Source organism: Erinaceus europaeus, chromosome X (genome assembly GCF_950295315.1).
Source record: "Erinaceus europaeus chromosome X, mEriEur2.1, whole genome shotgun sequence".
Classification (NCBI taxonomy): domain Eukaryota; kingdom Metazoa; phylum Chordata; class Mammalia; order Eulipotyphla; family Erinaceidae; genus Erinaceus; species Erinaceus europaeus.
This window is the reverse complement of record NC_080185.1, coordinates 94779484-94790129: the sequence shown is the minus strand read 5'-3', so window position 1 is coordinate 94790129 and position 10646 is coordinate 94779484. Positions and strand designations below refer to the sequence as shown.

Below are 10646 nucleotides of genomic sequence, written 5' to 3'. Positions count from 1 at the left end.
AGGGGACAGTATTGGAATATGAGTGTTCAATATATATGTTGGTTAATTTTGTTGTTATTGTTTTTACTTCATTTCCTTCAAATGCCTATGTTTTCAGGTTCTTTATTCACTTAGGTAATAAATGAAAATAGTTCAAAAATCTTACCTTCCTAAATTGCTGGATACTAGATTAGCAGTTTAGAGGATTAGGAAAAATACAGTGCAGAATCCTCCCCCAAAACAGTTTTGTTGCTGACCTTTCCAGACCACAGCCAGATAATATAGTGAAAAGGGCATTGGCTTTGGGGCTAAATTTGAAGGTCAAATATAAAAAAACTCATATATTTTTTGTAACCTTTAAAAAGATACATTAACCTCAGGGATTACTTTGTAACAGATGAAAATATTTAGGGGGCTTTAGATTAGTGTTCAGAAAATATTTATTGATTTAAATATTTATTCATTTTGGATAGAGACATTGAGAAATTGAGAGGGGAGGGGAAGGGAGGGGGGGGAGAGAGAGGGAGAGGGAGAGGGAGAGGGAGAGGGAGAGGGAGAGGGAGAGGGAGAGGGAGAGGGAGAGAGACCTGAAGCACTGCTTTACCACTTGTAAAACTTCCCTCCCTGCAGGTGGGGACTGAGGGTTTGAACACTCTTTATGCATATTAACATGTGTGCTCAACTATATATGACACCACCTGGCCCCAAATTAGTAGTTTTAAAAGCAAGTTTTGATGTGCGATTATTTATTGAAATAACCTTCACAGGGAAATACTATGCATGAATGAAATGAAATAGATTGAGGTGGTAAGATTGAGGACCCCTTTCCCTAGAATTTGGGAGAGTTATAACTTACACTGTATACTACTCAGTCATATGATCACTAAAACCTTGAGTATATTGCTTTAACTATATCACCTACCTTCCTTAAAGATATACTAGATTCACATCATCCTTTGTTTATACTTTTTTAATCTTGAACTTTTTTTAATACTTGAAAAGCACTCTAGTTTCTCCTAAAAGTTATATCTACATCAGTACTCATTGTTTTCCACCTCTAGATCATTATAAATCACAGATTTTTCCATGTTTTAAATTTATATTTCCTTTTTTATTATTTCTTATTTATTTAAAAAAGGAGACATTAACAAAACCATAGAATAAGAAGGGTACAACTCCACACAATTCCCACCACCAGATTTACAAATCCCCTCACCTCCCCTGATAGCTTTCCTATTCTTTATCCCTCTGGGAGTATGGACCCGAGGTCATTGTGGAATGCAGAAGGTGGAAGGTCTGGCTTCTGTAATTGCTTCCCCGCTGAACATGGGCATTGACTGGTTGATCCGTATTCCCAGCCTGCCTCTCTCTTTCTCTAGTTGGGTAGGGCCCTGGGGAAGCAGAGCTCCAGGAAATATTGGTGGGGTCCTCATCCAGGGAAGTCTGGTTGGCATCATGCTAGCATTTGGAACCTGTTGGCTGAAAAGAGAGTTAACATAAAAAGCCAAACAAATTGTTGAGCAATCATGGACCTAAAGGCTGAAAAGTACAGATGAAGTCTTGGGGGTGGGTCCTCCATTTTGTAGATAGCTAATAGGCATATTTTAGTTATAGTTCAAAGGGCCTATAGCTATACTAGTTTTTTTTTTTTCCTCTGAGCCTGAAATCTGATATGCAGGTGGATCCAAGTTATTGTCTGGGGAGGTGATGTCATGGCTAGAAAAGGGACAGAAATCTGGATCAGGGAATAGAATAGCTCCCTAATATTGGGAAGGGGAATAAATATTGTTGACTGTAAAGCCCATTGATTTGATTTCGTCTGGGGCCCATATTCAGCTTAGGAGCCTCTGTGACCTCTGCATCCCTGTGGATCTAAGCTCACGTTCTGTGGTCATGAGTAGCAACATTCCAAGCTGCCCCAATATTGCCCCATCTTCCTCAGGTGTAGCATAGAGTATATTGTCCATCCTCTACCGTTGTTGATCCAAGATGAGGACAAGTTCCTATAAGGGGCCCACAGAGCGGTCTATTGTGTTGTTCCTGATAGAGATGACTGGTAACCAAGGAGAGAGGGATTTACTTGAGCTCTAGGCCCATCATGTCTGTTTGGGAATTTCAGGACTCCTGGAATAGGGCCCCACCCCAGCTGATGGGGTGGACTGATAGTGACTAAAGAGTCATCATTTAAGTATGCCAGTCTCTTGACATTTTTCAGCTTTTGCAGCCCTTCAGGGGTAAAGGGACCTTCCTAAACTGCTACTGGGAATATAAGTTGGTCCAAGTTGGGAGATAACTAGCTCTCAGAATGTTAGAAACAGGCCAAGTTTATGACTTAGCAATCTCTTTCCTGGGGATAAATCTTAGGGAAACAAACACACCCTTTCAGAGAGATCTATGTATACCTATTATCAGAGCAGCACAATTTATAATCGCCAAAACCTGGAAGCAACCCAGGTGTCCAACAATGGATGAGTGGCTGAGCAAGTTGTGTTGTATATACTCAATGGAATACTCCCTATTAAGGATGATAAATTCACTTTATTCACCTTATCTTGGATAAAACTTGAAGTAATCATGTTAAATGAGATGATTCAGAAAGAAAAAGACAAATCGGCAATGATCTTACCTACTTATGGGAAGATCTTAAGAAAAAAGACTAGAAAGGGGAAACGCAAAGTAAAACTTGGACTGGAGGTCTATTATACAGAAACAAAGAACTGTCAGAAAGGAGGACAGAAAGGGAGTTATAGAGTTCTCTAACATCTGTAGGCAGAGATGTTAGAGAAGTTTTTGTTTTTTTTTTCCCTATATGGTCTACATTCTAAATGCATGAAATCTGGAGCCTTTTAGTACAGGGGGTGGGGGGAAGAAGACAACTGCTCTGTGTTCCAAACGGAGGCACTTATATGTCTACTTTGAAGAAGCACCCTTAGCAAGAGATAAATCACTGGCCTGGAGCTTTTACATATGCTTTTCATTAATAGTTCTCTGTCAGACAACAGCAGGTAAGCCAGCAGTGAAGATCAGATTAAGTCTGTTGTTTTCCCACCCAAGTATATTCTTTTAAGTGGTCTCAAGGTAGAATCGGGCTTAAAAACTAGTGGATCTTGAAGCCAGAAAACACACACACACACAGGCACACACACACACACACACACACACACACACACACACACACACCTGGACTACAACTATCACTATTAAAATGTGATAGAACCTGAGCCTGTACCTGAGGGAAATACTGTGCTGTTGTCTTGACCTCAGGACACATTCTTATAGAGAAAAGTACAGAGCTCACACTGAAGCCAAGCAAGATCCAGGACCCTAAAAACTGGTATCTGAGAAAACAGTCTTCCTCTTGCTGGTCACAAGATGTTTGGATTCCTCGCAGGAGATAGTTGCTGAGTCTGTACATGCAGAAGGTTCTGGAGGCCAGAAATATCAAGAGGTCAGCTGTCATGATGGAAACTTTCTTCTCTGCTTGTGAAGAGCTGCCTTCTCACTTTGCTCAGATGTTCTTTCCAGGCATAGTTATGAAGTAGCAGCTACCAGATCAGACTTGTCCCCAAAACAACAAATATCTACAACTATTGAACTTGACGAAATTCATCAACTACAGCTGAAACATCTACAGAAATATCACAGCTTCAGGTGGGTGCTCATGCATGTGGCTGTGGTGAGATGAAGTGTGGGACTGAAGCCAATTTCCCCTCTCCACACAGCAGCAGTCAAAGGAACACACAGTGTTTGCAGCAAGAAAAGGGAACTTAGGACCTTTTGATCCATGATGTCAGGGGTGTTACTCTACTGAATTATAGGCAATGGCACACCAAAAGAAAAGCAGGGAGTTTTTGTGGTCAAAAGAAGTCCCATCTGTTGACAAAACATAAAGGTAATTTGTGACCGCTGGCGGTGGCTGAACAGTACATTTAGCCCTGCTTCTATGAACACAGACACAGGATAGCAGCAGACCCCTGAGGATTTGGTTTCAGTTTGAAATCATACAGACAAACCATATATATGCACTGCACAGAGCACAGAACAGCTCAGGGAAACAAAAGAAGCCACACAATTCAGAAAGAAAAAGACAAATTGGGAATGATCTTACCTACTTATGGGATATTACCTACACAGCATATTAACAAAGTGAGGCACAGAAGCCACAACATAGCACCGCCTGCATAAAGAGAAATGTTGCAGAAACGGCCAAACATCCCAGAGAAGACAGATAGAAACAAAACAGAACTACTCAAACACACACACACACACACACACACACACACACACACACACACACACAATTAACTACCTAAGCATAGTCATGGTTTATCTTTAATTTTATTATCTGTAATATAAGCTATTTTTTTGTTTTCTCAATATAATAGCTTTTTATTAAAATCTCCTAGCTCAGAGGGTAAGAGGGTAAGAGGGTAAGAGGGTAAGAGGGTAAGAGGGTAAGAGGGTAAGAGTGTAGAGGGTAGAGGGTAGAGGCCCAAGTTTATGACTTAGCAATCCCTTTCCTGGTAGAGGGTAGAGGGTAGAGGGTAGAGGGTAGAGGGTAGAGGCCCAAGTTTATGACTTAGCAATCCCTTTCCTGGTAGAGGGTAGAGGGTAGAGGGTAGAGGGTAGAGGGTAGAGGGTAGAGGGTAGAGGCCCAAGTTTATGACTTAGCAATCCCTTTCCTGGTAGAGGGTAGAGGGTAGAGGGTAGAGGGTAGAGGCCCAAGTTTATGACTTAGCTATCCCTTTCCTGGTAGAGGGTAGAAGGTAGAGGGTAGAGGGTAGAGGGTAGAGGGTAGAGGGTAGAGGGTAGAGGGTAGAGGCCCAAGTTTATGACTTAGCTATCCCTTTCCTGGTAGAGGGTAGAGGGTAGAGGGTAGAGGGTAGAGGGTAGAGGGTAGAGGCCCAAGTTTATGACTTAGCAATCCCTTTCCTGGTAGAGGGTAGAGGTCAGAGGTCAGAGGTCAGAGGGTAATGGGTAGAGGCCCAAGTTTATGACTTAGCAATCCCTTTCCTGGTAGAGGGTAGAGGTCAGAGGTCAGAGGGTAGAGGTCAGAGGTCAGAGGGTAGAGGTCAGAGGGTAGAAGGTAGAGGGTAGAGGCCCAAGTTTATGACTTAGCAATCCCTTCTCCTGGTAGAGGGTAGAGGGTAGAGGGTAGAGGGTAGAGAGTAGAGGCCCAAGTTTATGACTTAGCAATCCCCTTCCTGGTAGAGGGTAGAGTGTAGAGGTCAGAGGGTAGAGGTCAAAGGGTAGAGGGTAGAGGTCAGAGGGTAGAGGTCAAAGTTCAGAGGGTAGAGGTCAGAGGGTAGAGGGTTGGCACGGGGTAGAGGTCATAGGTCAGAGGTCATAGGGTAGAGGTCAGAGGGTAAAGGGTAGAGGTCAGAGGGCATAGGGTAGAAGTCAGAGGTCGGAGGGTAGAGGTCAGAGGTCAGAGGACAGAGGTCAGAGGGTAGAGGGTAGAGGTCAGAGGGTAGAGGGTAGAGTGTGGAGGTCAGAGGTCAGAGGGTAGAGGACGGAGGTCAGAGGGTAGAGGTGGAGGGTAGAGGTCAGAGGTCAGAGAGGTAGAGGTCAGAGGGTAGAGGTTAGAGGTTAGAGGGTAGAGGTCAGAGGGTAGAGGTCAGAGGGTAAAGGGTAGAGGGTAGAGGTCAGAGGTCAGAGGATAGAGGGTAGAGGTCAGAGGGTAGAGGGTAGAGGTCAGAGGGTAGAGGGTAGAGGCCCAAGTTTATGACTTAGCAATCCCTTTCTTGGGAATAAATCCTAGGGAAACAAACACATCCTTTCAGAGAGATCTATGATCATAGCAGCACAATATGTAATCCCCAAAACCTGGAAGTAACCCAGGTGTCCAACAATGGATGAGAGTCTGAGCAAGTTGTGTTGTATATACTCAATGGAATACTTTCTATTAAGGATGATAAATTCACTTTATTCACCTTATCTTGAATAAAACTTGAATTAATCATGTTAAGTGAGTAGATTTAGAAAGAAAAAGACAAATGGGAATGATCTTACCTACTTATGGGAAGATCTTAAGAAAAAAGACTAGAAAGGGGAAACGCAAAGGAAACTTGGACTGGTGGTCTATTATACAGAAACAAAGAACTGTCAGAAAGGAGGACAGAAAGGGAGTTATAGAGTTCTCTAACATCTGTAGGCAGAGATGTTAGAGAAGTTTTTGTTTTTGTTTTCCTATATGGTCTACATTCTAAATGCATGAAATCTGGAGTCTTTTAGTACAGGGGGGTGGAAGAAGACAACTGCTCTGTGTTCCAAATGGAGGCAGTTATATGTCTACTTTGAAGAAGCACCCTTAGCAAGAGATAAATCACTGGCCTGGAGCTTTTACATATGCTTTTCATTAATAGTTCTCTGTCAGACAACAGCAGGTAAGCCAGCAGTGAAGATCAGATTAAGTCTGTTGTTTTCCCACCCAAGTGTATTCTTTTAAGTGGTCTCAAGGTAGAATCGGGCTTAAAAACTAGTGGATCTTGAAGCCAGAAAACACACACACACACAGGCACACACACACACACACACACACCTGGACTACAACTATCACTATTAAAATGTGATAGAACCTGAGCCTGTACCTGAGGGAAATACTGTGCTGTTGTCTTGACCTCAGGACACATTCTTATAGAGAAAAGTACAGAGCTCACACTGAAGCCAAGCAAGATCCAGGACCCTAAAAACTGGTATCTGAGAAAACAGTCTTCCTCTTGCTGGTCACAAGATGTTTGGATTCCTCGCAGGAGATAGTTGCTGAGTCTGTACATGCAGAAGGTTCTGGAGGCCAGAAATATCAAGAGGTCAGCTGTCATGATGGAAACTTTCTTCTCTGCTTGTGAAGAGCTGCCTTCTCACTTTGCTCAGATGTTCTTTCCAGGCATAGTTATGAAGTAGCAGCTACCAGATCAGACTTGTCCCCAAAACAACAAATATCTACAACTATTGAACTTGACGAAATTCATCAACTACAGCTGAAACATCTACAGAAATATCACAGCTTCAGGTGGGTGCTCATGCATGTAGCTGTGGTGAGATGAAGTGTGGGACTGAAGCCAATTTCCCCTCTCTACGCAGCAGCAGTCAAAGGAACACACAGTGTTTGCAGCAAGAAAAGGGAACTTAGGACCTTTTGATCCATGATGTCAGGGGTGTTACTCTACTGAATTATAGGCAATGGCACACCAAAAGAAAAGCAGGGAGTTTTTGTGGTCAAAAGAAGTCCCATCTGTTGACAAAACATAAAGGTAATTTGTGACCACTGGCGGTGGCTGAACAGTACATTTAGCCCTGCTTCTATGAACACAGACACAGGATAGCAGCAGATCCCTGAGGATTTTGTTTCAGTTTGAAATCATACAGACAAACCATATATATGCACTGCACAGAGCACAGAACACCTCAGGGAAACAAAAGAAGCCCCACAATTCTGCCACACAGCATATTAACAAAGTGAGGCACAGAAGCCACAACATAGCACCGCCTGCATAAAGAGAAATGTTGCAGAAACGGCCAAACATCCCAGAGAAGACAGATAGAAACGAAACAGAACTACTCAAAACACACACACACACACACACACACACACACACACACACACACACACACAATTAACTACCTAGACATAGTCATGGTTTATCTTTAATTTTACTATCTGTAATATAAGCTAATTGCTTTTGTTTTCTCAGTATAATTGCTTTTTATTAAAATCTCCTAGCTCAGAATCTGTGAACTTGTGTATCATTCTTTATATAGGACACTCATGTGCCACAATATTAATTTCATCCACTTTTGTCATCTTTTCTTCACATTCTGCTCTGGTTTCTTCTTGTCATGTGTGATGTGTATCCATAACATCTGTTATGTAAACACTGTTTCCTGTGTGCCACCTGCTCTTCAGCCACACCCCACAATGTTTATAATTACTCTTTCTAGCGATGTTTGGAATGTTTTGTGAAGACTTAGTTAATGATTGACGTAGGCAGGATCTTGATGCAGCCAGTGCTAGTACAGGGCCCAGCATCTAAGTGTTATAGACATGCTCCCTCTTCTAGAGTTAGAGGGGAGAAAAGGAGTCAGTTATAAGTAGGCTGCAGCTCATGCTTGTTTTTTTTATTATTTTTTTTCTTTTTTTTCTTTTTCTTTACTTATCAGGGGAGAGCGCGAACGCATTCCCCCACTACCACAAATTATGCAGTCGAGTTTCCCACATTTGGGGAAATCGCAGGGTTCAGCACATCCGGAGTGCAATGGACAGGCCTCGCCCTGGGAAAATCACCTTCGTGATCATGGTATCTCCCCTGCCAGGTAAGTATAGCTAATGCTTGTAACGTAATGATTTTGCTGAGCTTGGCCTCCTTTCCCTCTTTTTCATGCATTTAAAAATATTAGATTCTAATTAGATATGTTAAACTTTAAAGACTAAGATGTTTTCTGATTCATTTCTTTAATGAGTGCTTTGGTTATGTACTTCCCTTTGATAACCTAGGTACTAGTGACTCAGTCTTTGGTAAGAATACTATTAATAACTGGGTATTTATAAAATATTAAATATAAATTGAATGCCCCCTTTTCCCCCTCACATGCGGGCTTACCTTAAAGTAGAGACATCCAACTCCAGGGATTCCATCACAGGCCTCTAGTTTCTCATTCAGCGACTTAACCTCTGGACCACAGCCATCAGCCATGCCAGGGGAAGGTATCTAGTGTTCTTAGCTTCTGTCCAGAATCAAGAAAACCTGCAAGGACCCACTTCCTGTTTCCACTCACACCTTTCAGACATTTTTATAGTTTATAATGTATTTCTATTTATAAACATTGAATATTAATTGAATGCCTGGCAGTGCCTTACCTGAAAGAGTGTCTGTGTTTGCGCCTCAGCATCACATGAGACTAGCAGGGATGGCTGTGGGGAACATCTACAGATGATGACCTTTGCGGTGATGTCACATCAGAAAATAAGATTTCATCATATTTAGTGGGGAGCATATGATGCAATCCATATGAGCTATCCTATTAGCTCTCTTTTTAATTTTTATTGATTTAATAATGATCGACTAGACCATAGGACAAGAGGGGTACAATTTCACAGAGTTACGATCACCAGAGTGCCTCACCTCCCCCCCCAAAAATAGCAAAAGCATTAATAAGGAAAAAGAGGAGAAATGATTGTGTACTTGGGGATAGTTTGAAAAAGTGGGGTACATAGGGATGGTTTGGTTGTTGTGGAGATATGGCGTGGAAAGGGAAGAAAGAGAGCCAGAGTGAGCTGGAGACAGGAAATCACCTGAACAGTATGATTGGAAGCAGGCAGTGGGTGCTTGCAGGTTTTCTTGATTGTGGATAGAAGCTAAGATTACTAGAAACCTTCTCCCAGCATGGCTGATGGCTGTGGTCGAGAGGTTGCATCGCTGGATGGGAAGCTAGAGGCCTGTGATCTAATCCCTGGATTGGATGTCTCTACTGAAAGGGAAGCCTGAAAGGTAAGCACGGGAATGCCCACCCCTCCCCCCTATCCTCCACCTCCTACCCTCCACTCCACCCCCCTACCTTCCAGAGGGCAGAGGGCAGAGGGCAGACTCTGGAGGCCATCAACATTCTTATAGTTTCACAAATATTGCTCCAGAAGAGATTCACTTAATCTTTTGTATTTTGCTTATATACAAAGTGGAGCAAAAACATCTACCTTATAGTTTCATGTAAGTGTTGAGAAAGCTAAATATAATATGCATAGAACAGTGCCTGCTATAAATTCAACTAAATTACTATTAGGTATTGTTATGATTATTATTAGCTATTATCATTGTTGCCATTTTGCACTGTCTCCAGCATATAGAAAGTGACAAGCACAACAGTCATCCCACAGGGATTTTTCATAAAAATAAAATTTACTAGCTTGAAACCATTTGGGGTTTTTCTTTTGTGGATTATTTTCTCATTTACCACTGAATAATTTTATTTGAATCTTATTTTGTTGAGTTGTGAGAATTTTTTCATATATTTGAAATAGTTATCATTTATTAGTCATATGTCTTATAAGCTATAATCATTCCTTGTATCTTCTTTATGTGTTAACATGCTTGGTGTAGAATTTGTATTTTATATACTTGATGCAAGAAATCTAATTAGTGTATTTTAACATCAACGATGACTATGATTATAAAAATACTATTTAATCCTGGCAAATATCTACTGAACATTTACTATGCTGGTTTGATGAGAAGCATTCATCCATTCACACATTCTCATTTAATTACTACCACAAATTCATCAGGTAAGATCTTCTATACCTAGCCTTTATATAAGAAAACCAAGGATTAGAGAGTTTAAATAGTTTAAATCTAAACTGGGCAGTCATGGAAGTAGAGCTGAAACTCGGGTTTGTTAAAATTCACAGCCAGATTTTCCTAAAGCATGCTCTGTAAAAATACTCTGCTATGACAAACCACATATATCCATATATACGAATCTACAGAAACACAGGAGTATGTGTCCCGTAGTCAAATCTGTATGTGGCTTAAATACCTAATTCTAGATAATCTGGAGAGATTAACATACTGAAAAAAAATGGTAAGGGATACTTATGAAATTTGTTGAAATTGCATGACCCAGAATTTTCCTAAAATCATATTTCATTATTTTTTTCCTCTGTTATGCCACTG

At 41.4% G+C, this 10646-nt stretch overlaps 1 non-coding gene across 1 annotated transcript; it reads right to left on the bottom strand.

The window, feature by feature from the left end:
- Positions 1–8136: 8136 nt before the first annotated feature.
- LOC132536091 (U1 spliceosomal RNA) lies at positions 8137–8300 on the bottom strand. Its single transcript, XR_009547770.1, has one exon. It is a non-coding gene; the product is annotated as a U1 spliceosomal RNA (small nuclear RNA).
- Between the last annotated feature and the right edge of the window lie 2346 nt (positions 8301–10646).